Consider the following 26,018-nt stretch of genomic DNA (forward strand, 5'->3'; position numbering starts at 1 on the left):
CAAACTGCTGGTCAAGGGCATTCATGCTGACAAAGTCCAGGAGTCCTTGTGCTTGCAAATTTTGAGGTTGTATAGTATTCCCAGGTTGTTGTAGGATACATGAAGTCACAAACAAGTAAGATGTTGGATAGAATGGAAAGTGACTCAGGTTCATCTGAATAAGTGGTATGTGGTTCTTGGGTCGTAGATGGACAGTTATAGATTGCAAAGATATGGTATTAGACTTTGCCTATGATGACTTGTACATAAAGTATGTCATACTGCTTGACCAACCTTGAGATGTTATTGATCTTGATGCAAAATGAGACATCTATACCTTTCCTCCTTTCTGTGCAGTAGGTTTTCTAATGTGTGGAAAACATTATAGCCCTGCACTGCCTGGGTGTTGTGCACAGAGTTTAACTATGTCTAGTAACTACAGAGATGTTTACGTTCTTTAGGGTTAGGGGTTAAGGGAGCTTGTGGGGGAGGGCTGTTTAGACTCCTGGTATTGAACAATGTCACCATTAGATAATTCTGGGTTGTTTTAACTATGCCAGATGGTTTATCAGGTTGGCAATGACTAAAAAAGGGGCTATGGAGGTTGATAAGGTTCTAGCCAATATTAGAAAGCTTAGAGGGAGTAGCATAAATGAAGAACACTATTTTGCCCATTACGGCTCACTACTCCACATGCACATTATCATGTGATTCCTGGTCCTGGCCTACCCAAATTATCCAGTTTTCTTTTTTTTTTCCCACCTTTCTTACAGTTTGTCTTACTTTTCATTTTTTTCCTGAATGCATTCATTAAGCACATCCTAACTAGGCAAGAATGCACTTTAACTGTAGATGAAATAAATGCATTAAGCCATGAGAGTTCTAGATGCTCTGAAGTACATTTTAGAGTTTTTATATCACCTTTTCATTCAGTCATGACCTCAGCAAAAATCATGATTAAAGAAAGAAATTCAGTCTTATTCTTCAGCTTTGCTTTTAACTGCATCCTTTCAACATATTCGGATTGACAACAGTGTAATAACTTTGTAGGAAATAACTGAATTATGTGGGGTCTGGGATCTCCCAGCACCCCCAGATAATATGAGATTCTAGATGCTCTGAGGTTTTGGAGCTTTATTATTGACATTTTCTTTCAGTGATGGCCTGTGCAAAAATAGTAAGGGAAGGAATTCCGTCTTATTTTTATTTTGTTTTATTTCAAGGAAAAAATAAGTTGGATCCAAGGCTTAATGTTCAAAGCTGATAAAGCTGTAGTTTGCAATAAGCTGAGAAGACCAATGCTTTTGAGGAAACATAAATCATATCTGGAAATAATACTCCTTGGGGAAAAAGATAGAACCTAATTGTGTATCCCCTCGTGTTATAGCTACTTCTGTATGCACTTCTGATGTCTGATTGTAATAAAAATTATCTGTTTTTCAGCTTTGTTCTGTGTTAACAGTAACTACACTTTAAAGTATTCCAAGTTGCTGCACATAAACCACAAAAATCCTATAAAGTCAGAATAACAAGCAAAGAGCTACCATTAGTCAAATTCCCTCCCAGACAAGCTAGCATTTTTGTATGCTACTCTAATACACCTAGGTTCATAGTTGTTATACTATGCTAATGACCACAAGGGTATTTTTAAGCCTAGCCATGCATCCCAAATCTCTGACAAGTTTTGGTACCCTTGATAAGTGTAAGCAGGGGCTTGGGAGGTGAAACATTTACAACCAGGTCCTAGGATATGACCCATTTGCAGGTGCCTGTGTCCATTAGAGACATGGGTGCCAAACCAAGGATGCATTTCCTGTTCCTCATCCAGTTGTCCAAGTTACACTTGAATTGGGTTAGGGAGGAGTTCTACTTCACATGGATGGTGAGCCTGTTCCAGAAATGGGGTAGTCTCTGGGATACATGCCTGCCTCTTCAGCAGGTTCTATTTATATCACAAGCAAGGTATAAGTCTTTAAAATGGGTAATTCTGGTACTGTTTGTTTTGCAGATATGCAGGATATCCATCAGAGTGGGGTCTGACAATGCCTTGTATGCCAGGAATAGATGTCCCCTCAACAGTCTGTAGGAGAAAGAATACAGGGATAGGACCTTGAGGCAGTCTGCATAAGACATATTACTCACGCCCTGTATTCATTTAGTGAGGAACCTCTGTGGACGTTCCAATTGCTGGATATGCCTGGTTAGGGGGAATTGTACTCAATGATAGGTCTGATAAATGCCAAATACAGTGAAACAATGACTTCCTTGGACCTAGATGATATACCTTGGTTTATAAGTTGCACAACATAGAATGATTTCCTCACTACTGTGGACACATGATAGTTAAAGGCTAGATTACTGTCTATGTGTGCCTACAAGTGCCTGACTACTGGGTCAACTCTTAGGGGTGTGCTGTCAATATGATAGTTACCAGGGTGGATGACTTCCCAAAGGATACTATTATGTATTTCTTGGCATTTAGTTTTAGCCCATGGCTCTGGCACCAGTTCTTTGTCTGTGTTATCCCTTCATAAGAACATTTGTATCAGTGGGTAATTCAATGACGGGTCTTAATTTGCAATCATTTGAAAATTTAGACAGACAGAGGCCATCAGCACTGGCCTTGACTTCAGAGAATAAATGTCAAAAAGGACCAGTCTCAAGACCGATCCCTGAGGGACCCCTCTTGTGACTGACCTCCTTGTAGAGGTGGACTCTCCTATTCTAACTTCCTGGGTCTTATTTCTGATCCAGCTGGCTATCCACCTGGTGAATAAGTTTGTCAACAATGCCCAAGTGGGGTATTGTGGCAAATGCCTTTGCCAGATCAAGGTATGTAGTGTGAACCATTTTGCCTTCATCCATTGCTTTGGTGACCTTCTCAAAGAAGTCCACCAGGTTGAGAAGGCATGACCTGCCCTTGATGAAACAAAATTGGGTTGGGTCCAGTGTCTGGAGGTTTCCTATGTCATTACTGGTCATTTCATGATAATTCTTTCCATGGCTTTACATATGAGACGAGTGAAACTTGTAGGTCTGTAGTTTCCAGGGTATGTAGATGGCCCACATTTGTGCAGAGGGATGACTGTTGCTGTTTTCCATTCATGACGCATGAAGCCTGTTTGGAGACTACAGTTAAATAACAATTCCAGAAGGCCTGATAGGTCATGTTTCATCCTATTTAGAAGGCATTCTGAGATATTGTTTGGGCCCATTGATGCAGGACTATTGATGCAGTTTTCTTGGCCTTAAATAACAGAGCATTAAGGACCTGTTCCCTAGTGATAGCAGGGGACTTATATTTGATGGTATTTCTGAGGGAAAGTTGAGGGGGAGAGGGGTAAAGTTGGAGCTGAATATGCCAGCCAGTAGGTTTTCTTTATCTTCTGGCTCAGTATAGGTGGTTCCATTTACAATGGGCTCTGCACGCAATTGTGTATTGCATTTGAGGTTGTAAACATAGCTAAAGAATGTCTTGTGGTTGTCCTTGGCCTGGGAGGCCAAATTTACCTCAAATTTATTTGACTTTGGTAGACTTTATTTGTCCTCTGAGTTGTCTGTTTAGTTTGATGAGAGTACTTTTATCCTGCTGGGTGCACCTCATAATTTTTATTATGATTTTCTTCTTTCTGTTAGACAGCCTATTGATGTTGTGATTCCACCATGGTTGCTTGTTTTTTGGCTTAGTTGTGTATTTCTTTCTGGTAGGTACAGCTTCCTCTAAGGAGCTATTAACATGCTTGTAATAGGGTTTATATGAACAGTTCTGTATAGGCAGAAGTGTTTTCAAGGTTTAAGGGGGCTTGAAGTTTTGCCAGGTTAACACTTAATAGTAGGAAGTTAGCGTAAAGAGTAGTCCATGAATATTCTAGGGTTAGCTGAGGTTCCAGGTTTTATTTTTATTTCAATGGAAACTGACCTTATGAGAGAAGGCATTACACCAGGGGGTGTGCAGCACTCTCCCATATTAATGAGGACCAGATCCAGTATGGTTGCATCCCTTTTTGGTGTATTGCCAATCTGGTCCAAGTAGTTTGTGTTTACAAAATCCAGAAATCTCTGTGCCTGTGCATTTGGTGTCACATGTGATTTCCAGTTAATAGTGGGGTAAATAAAGTCATCATGAATATGGTATTGGGTTGGACAGTGAGTGTTTCCAATAAGTTTATGAAGTCTCAACAACTGAGGTATTCCTGAGACAAACTTCTTTTTTATTACTAATGTTGTCAATGATGGGGCTAGCAATAACAATAACAACAGCAATATAAGCTCCATAGTAGGATTGTTAAATGAATTTGACCAAATATTATACAAATGTACGAAACCTCAACTTGAAGTTTCCTACCTAGAAGAATGTATTAATAAAAAAATTATTCCAAAAGGTTTACGGCAGTGGCAATACCCAGCTGGGTTAGTAATTGGCTCACTGTTCCATTTGGAACTTAAAGCCCTATTTGACAAACAAGGTCTGGAATTCCCTCCATTACCTTATTTTGGGACACTTTTATTGAATTTGCCAGATTCTAGTTTTAATTATTAGTACAGGGATACTTTTAATGTTTTTATAATATATTTATATATATTTTTTTCACATGACATTAGTTTTATCAATGTTTTTAAATGTTTTAAACACATTTCTCTTTACACTGTTGTATCTTGATGTTAGTTAATGATGTAGAACACTGTTCAAAGGTTCATGTTTTAATTGAATTTCAGTTTCATTGGCTACATTTTAATTAATGGATGTATAAAAGGGGATGAATGAGACATCTTGTTATCTGATGAAGTTGATGATGAAAATGGGATTTAGATTGTGAACATTAATCTTGCTCTTGTGGACGTCTCGTGCTTGTGTTTGTTGGACTGTGACTATTAAAGCTGTGTTTGCCACTTTGTGAGTCTAAGGTGCTTTGTTTTTCGATTATTAGTTAAATGAAGCTCTGTCCATTAAGTGCCTACTTAAAAAGAAGGCTTTGGCTAGGTGAATAGTTTAGTGTAAGGAGAATAGGTGGATTTAAGGCATGCATGACCCATCACGTTGGTTTGTAGTCTGTTAATATCACCTGCTTAGTCCACAGTATCAACAATGTGTAGTATCTTATATGTGCCTAAATGCTGGTGATTTAAACTGTGTTGTAATGAGGTCTTTTAGTGGGTATGGTTTGTATACATTGGCAATGTTTTTGTTTTTGTTCTAGTAGTTTTTCAAAAAATTCTTTTAAAGAATAGTTAGTTGATCTAACAATATTGGGTCATATATTCCACTACTAATAAGTAAAGATTTCAATTATTAACATTTTAATATGTAGGTTTGCATGTATGTAAGATTTTGTTGGTCCTTCAAGTGGACTGTTGGTCTCACATATCATATTTTACTTCAGAAAAATATATTATATTAGATCTGTGAGCGACTCAACATAGCCGTATCTCGACCACGTAAAGGATACAGTTTTAAGGTAGGATTTATAGTACACAAATTCAGTATTGTCATTATTGTTATTTTTATTTTAAAAGATGTTTTATTTCTCTTTAATGATGGTGCTGTCAGGTTGCTTAAGCATCCTAATGTGTTTTAAGTTGGAGTAACCCCCTGTAGCTTTAATTCTTAATGCTTGAGTTTGACATCAGGAGGGGTAACAAACTCTATTGGCAGTTCGTTTTTTTGAATTGTCTTATAAGGTGTTTTTTCCAAGTATTTTTCTGTTTGTAGTCTAAAGAAGATGGAACATTTTTCCAGCGAAAGCGCTTACATTAAATCTTGTATTGGTTTATTATACAATCTGTTGTAGTGGATTAAGTGGACTCCAAGCCCTTCAGTTGCCGTTTTACCCAGTGTGTTTCCAATAAGTTTAAATACATGGCATGTGTTTCTTGGGTCATAGAGGGGGGACCTATACCTTGCAAGGAAGTGGTATTGGGTTTGCCTATGGTGATTTGAACGTGGAGAAGCTCAAGTGCATTGTCCTGTTTGACCAGCTTGGGGTATATTTAATTTTTATGTAAATTGAGACACCTCCACATTTAGTCCCTGTTTGTGTAACAACTGGTCTAAATGTGTGGAAAGCATTATATCCTTGCACTGTCAGTGTGCTGTCTATGGCTTTAAACCATGTTGTAGTGACTGCACAGATGTCAGAATTCTCTAGGGTGAAGAGAGCTTCTTGGGAGTAAAGATGTCCTTCAAGGATGCATCTGCAGTCATAACATATGGGTTGTCCTGGTTCCTTGATTTGCCGGCATTCCAAAGTCTGGGTCTGGCCTCGCCTGAAAAGCACTTTGGCGAAGCCAGAGTGTCTGGGGTAGCTAATCTTCAAAAGCCTAGAGGGAAGAGGCACAGACCATCCCTGGCAAAGTAGTATGATCTGTTGATCATCTCCTTCCATGCTGGTAAATATTGCACCCCTCAGAGTGACAGCAGAAACTAAACCAATTATTAAAGTCAGTCATCTTTTGTTCATATTGTGGCATCACCCTTGGCGAAGGTAAAATGCTGCACAATGCTAGGTTCATACCAGACTGAGACATATTCTGAGAGCTCCATGATGTCTCTTTTCAGATAGTTTAGAGGTACATTTCAGATCATTTCCACCCACATGGACTATGACTTGAGTCATACTGGTACTTGTGGTGAAAAGCGGAAGGACAAGGACCGACACTTGCGCCCGCAGTTTCGCTGAAACCACGGTAAGGCCTACACGAGTGTCTCGGTTTCAGCCGAAACCGAGTCCTCGGAGATTCCTTCTTCCGAATCCATTCAACCAACCACCGCGGCCCGGGAGGCCCCGGCTGAGTCGGCTACCGAGCTACCTACCGAAACCAGTGTCCAGGAAATGTCCGACACCATACCTTTGGACATTTCTACTCCTGCACGTGGGGCAGCTAGGCCCCCTGCTTCCATGTCCATTAAGGCCTTTTCTAGGGCTAAAGCTGCTAAACTTTCTAAAGATTTGCCTCCCAAGACTACCTCCCAGAGGCCTTCCTCTAGTTCTCAGATCCTCAGCCTTGCAGAGGACCTTATTTCTTTAATTAGAGGTTCACAACCTCACCCAGACAGGGCCTCTCACCCTCCACCAGACAAAAGGCCCAGGACAGACCCCTCTGACCCACACTCTTCAGATGAGTCCACGGATGGGTCTGAGTTGTCAGACCACCAGGAGGAGGCTTATTCGCCCTATGAGGATTCTGATGCTGAAGAATCTATCCTTCGCCTCCCCTCCTGAAGAGTTTTCCTTTGGTGAGACTCTACACACCATGAGAGAGCATTTTCAATGGCAAGGTCAGGAATTCTCTGATTCTAGAAAAAGATTAAGGACCTTTTTACATTTGCCTCAACATAGGCCCTTAGCTATACCTCCTGTTTTGAATGTAATTGATGATGTGTACAATGATGTCAGTACAGCCCCTGATACTCTCCCTCTGGCCCCTGCCAAACCTGATAGATACTACAGGGTCCCGGATTCTCATTTCCATCTGTATAAAGTCCATTCTGCAGACCCAGAAACTATTTCTCAGGGCCCTAAAGGGGTTGCAGCCGCCACTGCCAAAAATCCTCTACCCTCTGAAAGAGAGTCTAGAGCTTTAGAGAGATGGGGAAAGAAGGTTTATACTTCTGCAACTCTTTCTGTCAGGGCATTGAATTGTCAATTTCATATGATACAGTACCAAGAGTATTTGTTAGATGAACTGAATAAGAAACTTTCTTCTCCTGAACTCCTTGACCGTAAATCCCTTCAGGATTTGGTACACAACGCACAGCAGGTTAGTAATCATTTTTTAAAATGTGGCTATGATGCATTGGAGGCTTCATTTAGGTCAGCTATGACTGGGGCAGTCATTCGTAGGCATGCCTGGCTGAAGGAACAATCTTTGCCAGACCATGTTAAAGCTAAACTCCTGGATGCGCCAATGGAGAAACTAAATTTATTTGGCTCCTCTGCTCAGGAGGTCTTAAAAAAGTTTGAAGAAAAGGCAAAATCTGTGCAAACAGTTAAGGATTTCCTGCAAGTACAACCACCAAGATTCAGCAGAAACTGGCCTACTAAGAATTGGTCCTTTCCAGACTCGGACAGAGCCCAGAGAGGCAGGAACAGACGCCCTAGAGGCAGAGGCCAATCGAAGGGCTCCTACAGAGGCCGTCCGTGGCAGCCTGCCAACCAGAGGAGTAGTGCAAGAGCAGCAACAACAACTACTACACCAGGACAGGCTCAATGACTTTACTCTGATTCCGCCTACCAGGGATCAAATGGAAGCACCCTTGGGTGGAAAGCTGGCTTTATTCTCAAAAAACTGGCATTATATTACAAGGGACACATGGACACTGCAAATAATAGACAAAGGATACAGGTTCCACTTCCACACTTTGCCAAAAAGAAACGGAATGCCAAACCTACCACCAAATCAGAGGGCAGAGGCTTTAAGGCAGATCAACAACTTGCTTCAAATGAAAGCTATAGAAAAGGTACCACTTTCAGAACAAGGCCAAGGATTTTACTCCAGACTATTCCTTGTACCAAGAAAAGAAAAACAATGGAGGCCTATTCTCGACCTGTCCGCACTGAATACTTACCTCATTGTGCCAAAATTCAAGATGCTGACCCTACAGCAACTTCTTCCCATGTTGGGCAAGGAGTCTTGGCTGGTGACTCTAGATCTCAAGGAGGCATACCTGCACGTCCCTATTCAACCAAGTTGCAGAAGACACCTCAGATGTCTTGCAGGATCAGAGCATTATCAATTCTCAGCATTGCCCCTCGTTTTATCTACTGTGCCCAGAGTATTCACAAAATGCCTGGCATCAGTAATTGCACACTGCAGACTTCAGGGGATTCAGATCTACCCATATCTGGACGACTGCCTTATACAAGCGGACAACAAGGGAAATTTGATAAAGGACTTGGCCTATGCCATCCACCTGCTACAGGCTTTGGGATACACAGTCAACATCCAAAAGTCAAGACTTGTGCCATCCCAAAGAATAACCTTTTTGGGTGCAGATCTGGACACAACCACCCAAATGGCCTTTCTAACAGAAGAAAAACAAAAACAACTTCCAGATTACTTCATGATTCTGACAAGACAAACTCAGCTTACTGCAAGGAAAATCCTGCAGGCCCTGGGTTACATGGCATCCTGCATAATTCTGATACCACAGGCCAGGCTGCATATGAGAAAATTACAATGGTACCTAAGGAGTGTATGGTCTCAACACAGTCACAGTTTAGAAACTTTGATACCAATCATTCCTTGCCTTCAGAAGGAATTTCTGTGGTGGGCTCAGGCCTGCCAGTCCAACAGAGGGTTGCCTTTCAACAAACCAAAAACAAAACAAACCATCACCACGGATGCTTCAGACCAAGGATGGGGAGCACACATGGAGGGCAAATGTATCCAAGGCCTATGGTCTTAAAGTCAGCTACGCATGCACATAAACCAAAAGGAAATGCTGGCAGTGATGCATGCAATCGAGGCTTTCAAACCCTTCCTCCACCAAGGCCACCTGTTAATAAGGACAGACCGAGATGCTGACCCTACAGCAACTTCTTCCCATGTTGGGCAAGGAGTCTTGGCTGGTGACTTCAGATCTCAGGAGGCATACCTGTACGTCCCTATTCAACCAAGTTGCAGAAGACACCTCAGATGTCTTGTGGATCAGAGCATTATCAATTCTCAGCATTGCCCCTCGTTTATCTACTGTGCCCAGAGTATCTGCAAAATGCCTGGCATCTGTAATTGCACACTGCAGACTTCAGGGGATTCAGATCTACCCATATCTGGACGACTGCCTTATACAAGCGGACAACAAGGAAATTTGATAAAGGACTTGGCCTATGCCATTCACCTGCTACAGGCTTTGGGATACACAGTCAACATCCAAAAGTCAAGACTTGTGCCATCCCAAAGAATAACCTTTTGGGTGCAGATCTGGACACAACCACCCAAATGGCCTTTCTAACAGAAGAAAAACAAAAACAACTTCCAGATTACTTCATGATTCTGACAAGACAAACTCAGCTACTGCAAGGAAAATCCTGCAGGCCCTGGGTTACATGGCATCCTGCATAATTCTGATACCACAGGCCAGGCTGCATATGAGAAAATTACAATGGTACCTAAGGAGTGTATGGTCTCAACACAGTCACAGTTTAGAAACTTTGATACCAATCATTCCTTGCCTTCAGAAGGAATTTCTGTGGTGGGCTCAGGCCTGCCAGTCCAACAGAGGGTTGCCTTTCAACAAACCAAAAACAAAACAAACCATCACCACGGATGCTTCAGACCAAGGATGGGGAGCACACATGGAGGGCAAATGTATCCAAGGCCTATGGTCTTAAAGTCAGCTACGCATGCACATAAACCAAAAGGAAATGCTGGCAGTGATGCATGCAATCGAGGCTTTCAAACCCTTCCTCCATCAAGGCCACCTGTTAATAAGGACAGACAACACCACGGTCATGTGGTACATAAACAAGCAGGGAGGCACACACTCCTATCCTCTCTGCCGGCTGGCTATGAATCTATGGGAACTATGCCTTTACCTCAATATCCAACTACAGTCCCAGTTCGTGCCAGGAAAAGAGAATACACTGGCAGACAGCTTAAGCAGAACTACCATGGATGCACACGAATGGATGCTGCACCCAGACATCTTCCAACTCATAGCAAAGGCATGGGAATGCCGAGATAGATCTGTTCGCCTCCCCCCTCAACCATCAACTGAAGACATTCTGCTCAAGGACATACCACCCACAAGCTTGGAGGGTGGACTCTCTCTCTTTCAGCTGGAAAGCTCTAAAAGTATATGCCTTCCCACCTCTCCCATTAATGTACAAGGTTCTACTGAAGATCAGGGAGGAGCAGCCAAGAGTGATTCTGATAGCTCCAGACTGGCCAAGGCAACATTGGTATCCATTATTGAGAAGCATGTCACAGGCAAAACCATGGCCTCCCCTATGGCCTTTTCTTCTGATTTAGAACAATTTCAAGATCATGCATCCCAACTTGAAAACATTGCAGCCAACTGCCTGAAAATTCCTTAAATCCCAAACAAAATGTTTTATCACAGAGAGAGTGAAGGACATCATCTTGAAGCTCATGCCTTCCACAAGGAAGACATACTCAGCTAAATGGAAAAGATTTCTCATTTGGAACACATCAAAGGCTCAGATGTGACAGTGGCAAGCATGCCACATATTCTGAATACTTAGCAGAATTGTTCCACAATGGCCTGTCCTATTCTTCCATTAAGATTCATGCCTCAGCAATTTCAGCAGAATACAATGTGGATCCACCTATCTTCTCACACCCTCCTCAGGCAATTTCTGAGAGGGATCAAAAATATTAAACCTCCAAGAAAACCCTCTACCCGCTTGGGATCTCAACTTTGTGTTGGAGAAACTAACACTTCCTCCTTTTGAACCAGCAGCATCAGCGGATCTACAGTTTCTGTCTTGAAAACTGCATTCCTTCTGGCAATAACTTCAGCAAGAAGAGTATCTGAGTTACAAGCATTAATGGCAGTACAGCCATTTCTTATCTTCCATCAGGACAGAGTTTCACTAAGGACCAATCCTACTTTTATGCCAAAGGTGGTATCTAGGGTATCCTTGAACCAAGCTATTCACTTGCCTATGTTCTTCCCGAATCCACAGAATAGAGGGGAAAAACTTCTGCACACCCTGGATATACACAGACAACTACGCTACTACTTGGACAGAACTAAAACTAGCAGAAAGACTGACCGACTATTTGTAGCATATGCTACTGGGGTGCAAGGCAAAGCAATTTCCAAACAGACAATTTCAAAATGGATAGGAAATTGCATTCGATTTTGTTACTCCTTTCATGGAAAGACAGTTCCTGAAAACATCAGGCCTCATTCCACAAGGGCCATGGCCACCACTACAGCCTTCCTATGAGGGGTGGCTACCAAGGACATTTTAGAAGCTGCTACTTGGAGCTCCGTGCATACATTTGCCAAACATTACAATTTACCCTTATACTCCAGATCCAGAGCAGGTTTTGCTACAGCAGTCCTGCAGGGTCTCTTAACTACACCATCTTTTTCTTAGTACCTCCACCCCCAGATTGGCTATGGTATTCTACCCATATGTTATGACTGCAGATGCATCCTTGAAGGACATAGTACAGTTTTGTACCTACCATAAATGTAGATGTCAGATAGGTATGCATCTGCAGTCAGGTTTACCCTCCCTTCTTCCCCTCTGTGGTATTCCTAGGGTGCTTACCTCTCTATTAGCTAGCTGGGGGATCTATTATGGTGTATTTGTTTGTATATATATATATATATATATATATATATATATATATATATATGTATATATTTTTGAAAAATGTTTGGAATTTATTGCATTTCTCCAAATTTAGCCTTCCTAGAGGGCACCTGGCATCTGGGGCAAGAAACACTGAGGAAGATGGCGTCGGCTGATGCTTTTATACCCCAGACGCTCTGACGTCGGGGAAAGTGCGACATCAGCCGAGGCCAGACCCAGACTTTGGAATCCGGCCGACCGAAGGGCTGCCTGAGGCAGGACAACCCATATGTTATGACTGCAGATGCATATCTATCGGACATCTACATTTATGGTAGGTACAAAACTGTACTTTCGTTTGTATAGACTCCTACCACTGAGCAGTAACACATATCTGTTTTCTTGGTTTTGATTTGCCATGTCAGAAGTACTTTGTTTGGCATTGCCTAAAAAAGCACTATGGGGAAGCCAGTGTTTTAGCTAATCTTCAAAAGCCTAGAGGGAAGAGGCACAGACCATCCCTGGCAAAGTAGTATGATCTGTTGATCATCTCCTTCCATGCTGGTAAATATTGCACCCCCTTAGAGTGACAGCAGAAACTAAACCAATTATTAAAGTCAGTCATCTTTTGTTCAAATTGTGGCATCACCCTTGGCGAAGGTAAAATGCTGCTCAACGCTAGGTTCATACCAGACTGAGACATATTCTGAGAGCTCCATGATGTCTCTTTTCATATAGTTTAGGGAGGTACATCTCAGATCATTTCCACCCACATGGACTATGACTGAGTCATACTGGTACTTGTGGTCCAATGACCTGAGTGCATGCATAATGTGGCAAATCCTGGTCCCTGATAAGCAACTGACCATGACTTTTTCCTTATTCATCCTGGTGAGAGGGACATCAGTGCATCTCACAATGGAGTTGTTAATGACCATAATGTTGGATTAGTTTATGGTTTGCCTTATTAGTAGAGACTCCATGATGTGTGGCTGTATGTGTTGATGTCGATGTTGTTATGAAAGAATGTATTTGGGGCTGCTGAGGTTGTTTGTTATGTGTACTGCATCTAGGAGATCTTTGGGGTTTAGGTAGGTTACATTTATGTGCCTCATCATGTGTGGTTCTATGTGTCTGCTTTATACTGCGTGTGATGGATGCAGCGTGTGTACTACTGACAACCTTATTGACATTAGGAGTACTTCTATGTGAGAGCTTTGCCTCCAGTGACATAGTGTAAATATACCTCTCACATACCATTATCAATTTGTTTGAGAATTAACTGGTTGCTAGTAAACTGCAAGTACGGCAAGTGCACAGCTCAAAAAACTTAAATCAGTCCAAAAGAAGGAGCCAGCACAACATGGAAGAGAGACAGTATTTTATTCCATAAATTGGCAAAAATACAGACCGGTTTCGGCAATAATAACAATGCCTTCCTCAGTGTGAAGAAAGAGTCTACAAAAAGCCATATTTATTACAAAACAAAGCAAAGCAACTTCAATTGATTGGCTGGTCATAATTGTTCATTAAGCCCAGGTGGAAACAAGCCCCCTAGCCTAATTATCCATCTTTTTTCTTTCTGATTCAGTATAGTGTGCCAGCCAAACTTGTTTCCTTTATTATCCTGTATAATATCAATAACTGTAAACCTAAAGGTTGCAGTGGGATGTATTAAGACATGTTTATAAAGAGCATTGCTCATTGTTTTATGTTTGATGTCACTCAAATGTTCCCCAATATGATATTTAACTGGTCTTGATGTCTGTCCAACATAAAATGCCTGACACGAGCATGTTGCTAGATAAACTACCCAGTCAATAGAACAGTTGACAAAGAATGTAATGCCATAAACCCTACCAGTATTTCGACTGGTAAATTGTTTGGGTTTATCCATGTTAACACAATGAACACAATGTCCACACGGAAAACAACCAAAAAGAAGTCCCCCTATTAGGCTAGACTGATAAAATGTATTGGAATCAGATGTCCTATGTTTGTAATGATTGAAATAGGACCCTAATGTTTTGCACCTTCTATTTATCATCTGACATCAAAATATTCCAATTGTGTTGAATAACCTGACAGAGTACATGAGTATTCCGTCCATACGTAGTTATCAACCTAATAGGCGATAAATCCTGATTGGTCTTGTACTTATATGTCAAAAGATCTGTCCTATCCAAAAATGAGACCTCCCGACATGCCATGGAAACCGTACCTGACTTGTACCCATGGGTTTTAAATCTTTTAACCATGTCCTGCCTATGATGTTCGTATTTATTAGGATCAGTGCAGATATGCTTAATTCTAAGGAATTGTGACTTTGGGATATTCTGTATAATATGGGGTGGATGATGACTGGACGCATGTAACAATGAATTGTACTGAGGGTATTTACGGAATACCTGGGTGTTTAAGGTATCATCAGTATTCCTAGTAATCAAAACATCTAGAAAGGGGATTTGAGTCAAATCATGGTTACACATGAATTGAATCCCCTATTTATTACTGTTACTATAGTCCATAAACTCCTGTAGATAATCAATGTCCGCTTTCCAGACTAACCAACAGTCATCCAAATAATGAGGCCAGATATCCATCTCAGACAGGTATAGATTGTGAAGTGGATCATAGATTAGTTGTTCCTCTGTGTATGCCATAAATAAATCTGCATAAATGGGGGCAAAAGATGCCCCCATAGCCATCCCACAAGTCTGGCAAAAACAGTTGTCTTTATAATAAAAGACATTCTTGGTTAACACGTGTTCTGTTAATTCAATGAGAAAAGTGTTAAAACCCAGTGGGTACAATTCAGAAATGGTCAACCAATGTTCAATGGCTAGAAGTCCAGCCCAATGAGGTATATTGGTATAAAGGGCTGACACATCTACTGTACATAAAGACCACCCCGGTTCAATCTGACTGTCAGCTATAATTTGGAGGAACTCTGTCGTATCTTGGATACGAGCTCTGACATATTTAAGTAATGGACGAAGATGTTGTGTTAAGTATACAGACAGTGGTTCAGTAAGTGAACCACAACCAGACATAATTGGTCTACCAGGGGGATCAGAGATGGATTTATGGATTTTGGGTAATAAATACAGATACTGTCTCTGAGATTCTGATACCATTAAATGTTTACAGACAGTTTCAGATATGATCACCTCCTCAACTGCCAGATTAATAAAGGTGTCAATTTGTTGCTTAAATGTGCTCATAGGATCCAGTGGCATGGGCATGTAATATAACCTGTTATTCAGCTGTCTAAGGGCTTCAGTATCATATTTCTCCCAATCCATCACAACAATAGCACCCCCTTTGTCAGTTGGCAGAATGACAATATTCTTATTAGACTTCAATTCTTGTAGGGCTAGTTGTTGATCCTTTGAGAGATTGTGGGATGCAGGTCCCATGTCCCGATAATGCAGGTATAGATCTTTGAGTACTTTGTTCATAAATGTGTGAACTTCAGGATGTGTAGGTGGCATAAAGTTGTATTTCTGAAAATGAAAAGGTTTATCAACTGAAACATTATCATGTTGTGCAAAGCATCAATACTGTTGGTCTAAAGCTAAGAGTTTGTCTTGGATTTTAGGTGGGCCCTTTCTGTGTGTGGGTCCATCGTGGGTCAGAGGTTTTGTATATTAGCCATATCCTATGTAGTAATCTTCTTTGAATTGGGCTATTTACCCTCAGGATTTGATTTAGTCCTACACACATTTACTGTCCTCTAATTATTATAATTTTTACCTATACTGCTTAGCCTGTCTTATTATTTGGAATATAGTGTCCTTATACTTGTTTAAGATGGAGTTAAGTCAACTTTTAAGGAGATTGTCATCTGATCGTGATGACATTGGTATCTTTGGGTTAAGTACATCAGCAATCCTCTTCAGGAATCTAATAATAATCTACAGGTGCCCCGTTGTAATGAGGTATTTTCTAGATTATCGTGAAACATGAAGTCCCTTAGGACTAATGTTTGCCATCTCTGTTTATTTAAGGCTTACTTAGCCAAAAATATTTGTTCCAGGGGCTTCGGGTCTGGATTCAGCTGTTGGTGCCCATGGTAGATCAGGATTTAGATCAACAATGGTGTTCTGTTCAACAACAAGCCTCTATGGGCTTTGTAGATGCTTTGGCCTCATATTATAACAAATGTATCGACCAGGGTTTGCTGGAAGTAACAAAATTATGTGAGGACACCAAACACTTTGAGGGACAAGCTAATTATCACACTTGTCTTCAACAACTAAGCCAAGAGTTACTGACATTAGAAAAACTGAGGGAAAGGAAGATTCACAAGTTTAATAGGGATCAGGAAGACTATGACCGAGGTAGACCTTTTGGACCACAGAAGAATGTCAAATTTATGAATAGTGGTACCAAACCTAACAAAAGGAAGTGACCCAGGTCTATTTTGAGAAAACTACTATGGTTTTTGGGGGGACATCAGGGGAAGAGTCTTCTTCCATGACTGACTCAGAAGCACAACAGTCTATGACCTCACCCACACCCAAACGCAGTCGCACAGATTACCCTTTATGGGCAACAAACGCAGGGCAGGGCGCAAAGATCATGGACATTCCAAATGTAGCAACATTACTACAATCGATGAGCAACAAATAAGTGAATGTCAGAATGTTCCGAATATTTCTTCCTATTCTTTTACACCTATTGAATTGGATTTGTTGAATAAAGGTCTTAATTTTGTCCCTGCATTTTTTGTAGCTGAAGATGTTTTTTCTGTCGACATTAGTGCATTTGGTCGTACACTGAATTTTAAATTATTTTTTGGCAACGTGATAATGTTTCAGTTGATAAATCTTTTCATTTTCAGAAATCCAACTTTATGCCACCTACACATCCTGTAGTTCAAACATTTATGAACAAAGTACTCAAAGATCTACACCTGCATTATCAGGACATGGGACCTACATCCCACAATCTCTCAAAGGATCAACAACTAGCCCTACAAAAATTGAAGTCTAATAACAATATTGTCATTCTGCCAGCTGACAAAGGGGGTGCTATTGTTGTGATGGATTGCAGTGGCGGCTGGTGACTTCAAATCAAAGGGGGACTGCAGGAGACAGCAGAATGGGTGGGACCAATGGGAAGGGGTGTGGCCAACTAAAAGGGGTGGAGCTATGGTGCAGTGGGATCAATGCTGGACATGCTTACTAATTTACATGAAGTAAATGCTCAGGTCACTATGGCACATGCTAAATACTCTACACAGCACACATTGTTACATGTATATACAGGTTGAAGACTTACCTCTGCGGTATGCTGCAAGCAGTACTTCGTACTCAGTTTCTGCACCTGATGAGAAGCTGTGGTCTGGTCTGGAACACATCAAGTCATACTGGATCCCCCCCCCCACTTTTTCATGGAGGCTCAAAAGGGACAGTTTTAATGTTTCCCAAGCAAACACTATTCACTTGACCCCACCTGGTTCCAAATAAGTGCTTGTAGCCTTCTCTTTCGGCTGTTCCTGTTAGGGGTTGCCACAGCGGATAAGTTTCCAATTTCTTCCTGTCCTCTGCATCTTGCTCTGTCACACCAACCACCTGCATGTCCTCTCTCACCACATCCATAAACCTTATCTTAGGCCTTCCTCTTTTCCTGTTACCTGGCAGCTCCATACTTAGCATCTTTTTCCCAATATACCCAGCATCCCTCATCATATGTCCAAATCAACACAATCTCGCCTTTGAGCATGCCTTCCCCCTCTTCTCCTTTGGCCAACAGTAGCCCAATTTCCACCAGCACCCTGTTGGCTAACAGTACTGGTGGTGGTCATTGTTAACCTGGGCCTCGACCAATCCGGTATGGAAATCTGTATTTTTGTGTGCATTTGTCATTTGGCAGAGGTTACACTGGATGCCCTTCCTGACGTAACCCTCCCCATTTATCCGGGCTTGGGACCGGCAGGAAGAAATGCACTGGCTTGTGCATCTCCAGTGGCTGGGTTACATAAGTGCTTGTAGTATAGTACCAAATAAGAGCTTCTATTGTGTTCCTGTGGGTATTTCTCAGGTTGGGTATTTCTCAGGTTTGTTCCTTATAGACAAAGTCCATTTGTCTGTCTTTATTTTGTGCAAACAAATCAATAACTCTTTGGTTGAAGTTGGTAATACCCCGCGTTAACTTCTTTCCTATGGAAATCATAGCCAATGCATTCAATTGTTCTTGCCCCATTGTAATACAAAGAAAAGTTTTAATTCTTTTCAATGTTGAGAAGCACCTTTCTGCCTCAGCAGTTGACATTTGTGTGGTGGCTATAATTAACAACACATTGTAAATCTCTGAAAACACACTGGTTAATGAGTTGTCCACCAAGAATTTTAACATCTTGACTGCACTGCCAGTTACTGCAAAGTTTTCACGTTGATATCCCACTCCATGTTCTGTTCTAAGTTGTCCCCTCAACAGGAATGGATAGTTGTCTATTGTTGCTGTGAATAGATTTTCTGGAAACTCTCTTGTGTGTTGAAAACTTTTCAGGCAGTAGTAGTTGAGAAGCTTGAAGATGGCAAGTTTGTTGAAATCGTGATGTTGCCTGGAACTTTATGACATCACACACTTCCTTTGCAGCAATCGACAATGTCTCATGCAGTGGTCAGGAAGCCCTCGTCTACATCTTGACACAATGTTCTCTGTCTGTAGATACTGTGCTGCAATACCATCGACATCTGATCTGACACCGTCAATTTCATTCCAAAATGTATGCACATCCTTTTCAACAGTGGTTGCATCTGTGGTACGACACTGAAATTGCCTGTAAAGAATGTCAACAGGGGGCATTATACCATGGAAAACAGCAAGTCAAAATTTAAATTCATCATCTTCAACTGTTCACAGTAGTCCATTTGCTTCCTGTACAGTTGCTGCAGCAGATGTAGGACACTTGTACAAATAAAGAAAGCACTCCGACAGCAACTCCAAGTTCTCGTACACTGTATTTACAGTACGGATGTTAAAATTCCACTGTGTTCCTGATACTCTTGGCATGCATTGTGATACTATACTATCCAGAGCAGCTTGTCTTTGAACTGAACGAGAGAAAAGGGCTGGAATTCAAGCAAGTGTTAATAAACATGTCCTTGCTTCAGTATTCTGTTGTGTGGCTCTTTGCATTACCAGCTTAAGTTGGTGGGCATAGCAGTTTACATAATAGGCATATTTAAACTCCTCTCTTATGATGGCCTGGACCCCATGCTGAACACCACTCATAACAGATGCACCATCATAACTCTGAGCAATCACTTTTTCATGCTGGTCTCCCACTTCTTCCTTCAACTGTTGTCTTATCACACCAGCAATATGCTCTGCTGTCTGTCCAGGTGGTATAAAGTATCCCCAGAAACATTCCAACACCTGTCCATTGACAACGTAATGAAACACAACGGCAATTTGCCATAGCCCAGCAACATCAGTGGTTTCATCTGCAAGTACTGCTACAAATTTTGCAGTACGAATCTCCTTTTTATTTCTTCTCTGCATATTGTTAGCATGCAGTCCAGGAGTTCATTTTGAACGGTTTTTGATGTTCCTCTAAAAACAGCTGAAGTTCTCAAGTGTTCAGCCAACTTCTGATCAATCTTGCAGGTGATGTCTATCAGTCTCCGGAACATTCCTGCACTCAGTGACTCTTCAGACTCATCATGGCCTCTTAAACCAACTTCTTCTTCAGCACACAGCTAGATGCAGTCTATTATAAGTGACCGAACATGATGGTTTTCTTCAACTTTCTTGTGCCTTTCCACTGATAACTGGTATCCACTACTTAACTGTGAGCTGATATCCACAGTTCCGAACAGTGCTAGACTCATTTGGTTGCCAAAATGTTTTGCAGACTGTTCATGCTTTCTGGACTTTTCTTCCATTCTCTTCAGGTCATTCATATCCTTTGATGTCCAGGCATCCTCTCCACCAAACAACAAACATGGGAAGCAGTACAAGCTGTTTGTTTCCTCACAACCACAGGTCCAGGTGTGTTTGTAATACACTGACCTGCTGAAGCTGCATGTGTATGTTCTTGACCTACTTGTACCTGGAGACTCTATCTTCAGATCAGGTGTGGGTCTTCCAGTCCTCTTGATTCTTAACTTTTCATCCAAAGTCAGGCCTCTGAAATGAATAGATTTCAGATGGACCACTGTAACACTTTGTTCAGCCATTCTGGTTATTGTGGTTGTAACTCTAAAAAAAAAAATAAAACAGAGGCAGTCATTTCATTGCCCACCACTACAATTTCTGCTTTGAGCCTTTCTTCCAGCATTAAAATACATCTGTTGCACAGAGACAATAGTCACAGCTTGTCCCTGTATGCATATTGCTTACTCCCTCAGACATCCTTGCCTGGATTAAAATGAAAATATTAATGGCTGGGCTGCATTAATTAAGTCTGTTGCACAGCAATGGTAGTTGCAAGCTTGCACAACAGCCAACTTTACCCAAATAAACTGTTATCTTGCAAAGCCATAATTATGACAGTAAACAAGGCCAGTCACTTCAATAACTTCACAAACACCCCCCCCATTACCCAAGTAAAGTAGCTGCTTTTTACCTGTGAGGATTAAAGTACAAATAATAGTAACAGGTGTGTTGCATACTTTCATTTTGTTGACAGAAGCACTAACACAGCTTGTGTGTGCCAGCCAAATACACATTTCATGTATTTTACTTTTAAACATTCAGTGTAGACAATGAGCAGATATGAAACATACATGAACTACCTTGCCAATTTTATTGTACATTCATCTTAAAGTACAGATTTTAAAAGTGATAATGTGCAAGTTTACAGACGTTAAAAAGTATTATAGTTTCGCAAAGCTAGACTTTAACAGTAAGCATCAGGGCCATGTGCTCCAGTCACACACTGCCCCAATCTATACCAACAACCCACAGTATACGACTTGACCTTGTCAGGTTAAAGGCAAAAAAAAAAAAAAAAGACACCGTCATGAAGGTAAGTATACTCCCCCCACACACACACACACACATAAACCATACTCAGATTTCAGAGCTTCTCAATCTTACTTCAGTGAAATGTACATTACTCTTGCAAAGCAAGACAGAACTGCAACTGTTCACACATAGTTATTGCCCCCATTCCAACTCACTGCCTACCCAGAGAAACTGCTTTCAGCCTACAATGTTTAAACAAAATAAATCTCCATGGTTACATTGCATTTCTTTTCACATCACAATAGCCAAGAACTTGCATATGATCTTACTTCAATTAGTGGTGGTTGCAATGTGTGTAGGGGTGGGGGGGTGCAAACATGTAGTGTTCAATGCTATTGTTTTCTGTGGATGTAAACTAAAGCTATTATTTCAGATACCTATTTCTGCCCCAACAGATATCATAACCTCCAGAAAGATGGCTAAATGACCAAAATTCCAACATACTGCAACCATCGTCATAGTCAAACATTCTCAAATGCAATAATTTCCTTATTTCTATGCAGAAAAAAATTTAAGCAGTTATGTAAATTTTCCAGAAAAGGAGGAGGCATATGCAGCAAAACCAAAGAAGGTTAAGCAAATCTAATTTATACCAGTCCCAGCCAGTAAAGCAAACATAACAGAAATTATATTCCAGGTAATCCATTTTACATGTACTGATTCTGAAGTACCACAGATACTGATTTAACGCAATGTATGTGTACACTGCCTGCTTATTTATTTTTAGATTATTCTAATGTAAGCCCAAGCATTCTGCCTTAACTAAAAATGTTAATCTTATGTTTTTCATTTTCTTATAATTATAGGTGCTCACAGACAATACTGCCAAAAAATGGTACTGCAGTGTTCGTGCTAAAGACACCCCCTGAAATATTGTCATTACACTTGGACCTCTTTCTTGTTGTTGGGAAAAAAATGTTACGAGTACAACAAATGAGAAAAATATAAACACTGTTTTAATTCTAATACAGGTGTATTTCTTTTAAATACATATACATACATATTACACACACACACACACACACACACACACACACACACACACACACGCACACATTAATTCTGGTCTTAACCCTCAGCCCCTTTGTTAAGAGTAAAGCACATCAGCTGTTTAACTTTTAGATAAATGTCTGTCACTACTGACTGCTTGCTGAGCCTGATAACCAGGAAGGTCAAGGCACTAAATATGATCACAACAAATCACAGTAAAAGAAACATATGAAACAATGATTAATCCGATTCCTCATGTGCAGGTGGATACCCTGCCACAAAACTATAAAAATCAGTCCTGTCTTCCTGCTGCTATTCATCTTCTAGACATTCAGTCTCCAACTTCATTCAAGAGAGTGTGAAGTCATTTTATGACTTAAAAAAGCCATTTACTTGGGCTGCTATTTTGGGGGTGGGAATATAGAATCCACAGCCTTCTGATCTTGGAACATCTAGTTACCTATTCAGCTGTTAATAGAGATTATACATAGTGACAGTGTTATCTCTTGCATACTCTGCATCCTTTCTGTAAAAGTTGGTGCCATTTAAGTGGGTCTTGTCACTTGTCTGAAAAAGGCCCAAATGAATGTTTATCTAAATACCTCAGTATTGTTTTGGCAGATGTAGCCTAAAGCTAGCATGATTCACTGGAGGTATATTAAACCATTGCACTATATACTTAATTATTAACTCACTGTCATGAGGCTGAAACTGAAAATTGAGCAGCTGGTCTCAGTGCATAATGTCCCTCAACAAGTTACCTTACATGCTGCTACTTTTTATAGGGGCAGAAACTAAGATGGCAAAATGTATAAACTTTTATTCTTAGAGGATAAAGGGAAAAAAAGTGCATTTTCTAGCATAATTTCACTGGAATTACAAAACAGATTCAAAGTGGTAATTTTATTTTTATCTATGCTCACTGTGTGCAGAAATTTCTTATCTTATCAAGTCTTCCAGCTCATTACTGATTTAAATCCAAATCTATGAACTACTGGTATGCCCTTATACTTTCTGAACTATTCTTCTCAAATATAAAACTGGAAAACACATTATAGAGAAACAGAAATTCTAACTACTTCAGACAAATAGAATTATTTCAATAAAAGACTTGACACAAAGCTATAGACATTTTCAACATATAAAAATATGATGCAGAAGCAATAACCAGAACTCTAATGTCAAGAAATATGATATCAGAAGAAAGCCCAAAATGATTACAATTTTTTTATTTTTATTTTAATATTTGTTGGACCGAAAATGTCCACTAAAGTTCCACAGAGTGTTTTCATTGGAGGGAGGGGAGAATGAAATGCTCCATGTCTTTGTCTTTGAATGTGAGAGGACCTGGAGTACCTGAACAATATAAATGGACAGATCATAAAACAGGGCATCATAATTAAAAATCTACAAACAATGATAAATAATTTAGACTTTGGCAATTTGACTACCAGTGTCACAAAAGTACATACCATACTCCATTTAATTGTGAAAGGCATATCTCATTACTCTAGTGAATGTGATACTATTTTTATCACTTTATATCTCAGTTTTCCAAAAAATGTTAATACACTGCTATGTTTCCTAACTTTTAAATAAGTTATATGAAACAACAAATGAAGATAATGCTCATAGGATGTTCACATTAATGGAAAATCTAAAACTATTCAGAAAGGCTTCAGGAACATAAAAAAACAGCACACACACACACACACACACAGACACACACACACACACACACACACACACACACACACACACACACACACACACACACACACACGCGCGACATGAGAATTTTGCATAGTAAGTAACCACCTGCTGAGTCAAACTGCATAATCAAGCAATGAGGAAACATTCTTTATATCTCTTCCTAAGACAGTCTGAAGAAGCCTTAGGGTGAAAGCGCTTACTGGAATAAACCTATTTTTTTTTTCTCTTGGATACTGGATTTCTTCCCTGGAGTTTTATACAAGTGATGTTCTTATGATTGAGACCACACTTGAACTTGACTTTTTTTTACCTACTTTTTTTCCTTTTTGTGGTTTATGGTTTTGTTGTTGCTGTGTGTGCTGTTCCTGCTGTTTGTTATATAATTATTTCTTACCTATGCAGACTTCATGCTTCAATTCCAATTCCTTCATTTTTCTGAAAATTTTAATTTACCTGTCATATGCATTTTTCCAGTACTTCTTACATCCTTCAACCCCACCTGTCCTTTTCTCTTTTTAAGTTCCTCTTAATGAATACAAAAATGTAAATTATATATATATATATTAATATATATATATGCATACACACATACTTACACACACACATACACACACACACACACACACACACACACATATATATATATATATATATATATATATATATATATGTATGTAAAACACCCTATATAACTTTCTATTGTATACAGATATAAATGATGCTAATTTTAAATTGGTTCAGCAGTGACACCCATATTTCCTGATACTATATCAACACTTTCACTTAAAATGTTTAAGACATACATCCACAAGTGATATATATTATAGCTGTGAATGTACAGAAGGTTTATTAAAACATATTCATTCATTTAGCAATCTGTACCTTCTTATTTAGTTAGCTGTTCATGCTTTATTACTTTTCACATTTCCTAAAACTGATATGCAACTTCCCATTCTCATAGGTTCATAGGTAGGTACTAAGCTATTGGCCTGAGGGCTTACGTAAGCCTAGCCAACAAGGTTCCCTTGCTTACGCCACCCAAAAAAGTTATTTTCCTGTGCCACTGTTGAGCAGAGACACAGAAGTGATCCACAGGGTGTATTTCCTATTTCTCATCCACTCATCAAGATTTTTCTTGAAGAGTGCTAATGAAGAACTTTGCTTGACGTAGATGGGTAGCCTGTCCCAGAGTATGGGAAGACTGGATTCTCCATGGAGAATGCCAAATCTTTTGTCTTTCTTTTTTCTTAAATCTTTTATACCACACATTTCTCCTTCTAATGCATGATTGCATGCACGCCTGTCATCTTTTTCATTATTTATGAATTTCTCAGCTTTCTTCAAGATTCTCAAACTTGAGGCCTCAGGCTACTCAGGCTAGTGAACGTTTTACTAACAAGCAGTCCAAGAACACATGCATGACATCCCACAGCTACACAGCACACATCCTTCAGATGTTTTTTTTTTCCAAGGGTCATTCATTCACCTGACTCTCGTATAGTTAAAAAAACACTGCAGCACTTAGAAGTCACATCAGTGAATGTACTCTGCAAGGTTCACTTACAGACTATAGTTAAAAATTGGTTTTACTGCCCAAGATCCTATATATAGCCTTGGCAATACAATGAACTACTTCCAGAAAGGAATATACTTAAAGAAATAAATTCATGCCTAATAAAAATGATGGTTTCCCAAAAGAAACAGAATATCTTTAATACATCATCTCAGACCATGGAAACAGGGAGGATTAAACTTTCCTGATATAGATACATATATAAAAGCATCAATGTCTAAAACAATCTCAGACTGGATGAGTTCACATTACTCTGTAAATTGCAAAGAATTACTGACTGTAATATCAATAAATGAATTAGATTTGCAAAAAATTTTAAAATAACAGATAAAAACAATTTGTCATGGCACATATGTATTAGTATGTTGACAATATCATCTGAGGTAACCAGGCGGTCTGTCTCAATAAAATCTATTGTTTCAAAAACACAGATTATTACTTTAAGAACAAATATCAAACATGTGAAGTATTTATTAAAAACGTCTACAAAAAGCTTTGGGTCATCGAATACT

The 26,018-nt window shown here is 40.0% G+C and overlaps 1 long non-coding RNA gene across 1 annotated transcript in view; it reads left to right on the forward strand.

Moving 5' to 3' along the window:
* LOC122808047 overlaps positions 1–26,018 on the forward strand; it is a 318,946-nt gene that overhangs the window by 36,605 nt on the left and 256,323 nt on the right. The window contains exon 2 of the long non-coding RNA XR_006365771.1: positions 5,361–5,435. This is a non-coding gene — a long non-coding RNA (uncharacterized LOC122808047). The remainder of the gene's footprint in view (positions 1–5,360; positions 5,436–26,018) is intronic.

Source organism: Protopterus annectens, chromosome 8.part0 (assembly GCF_019279795.1).
Source record: "Protopterus annectens isolate FY-2018-M chromosome 8.part0, PAN1.0, whole genome shotgun sequence".
Classification (NCBI taxonomy): domain Eukaryota; kingdom Metazoa; phylum Chordata; order Ceratodontiformes; family Protopteridae; genus Protopterus; species Protopterus annectens.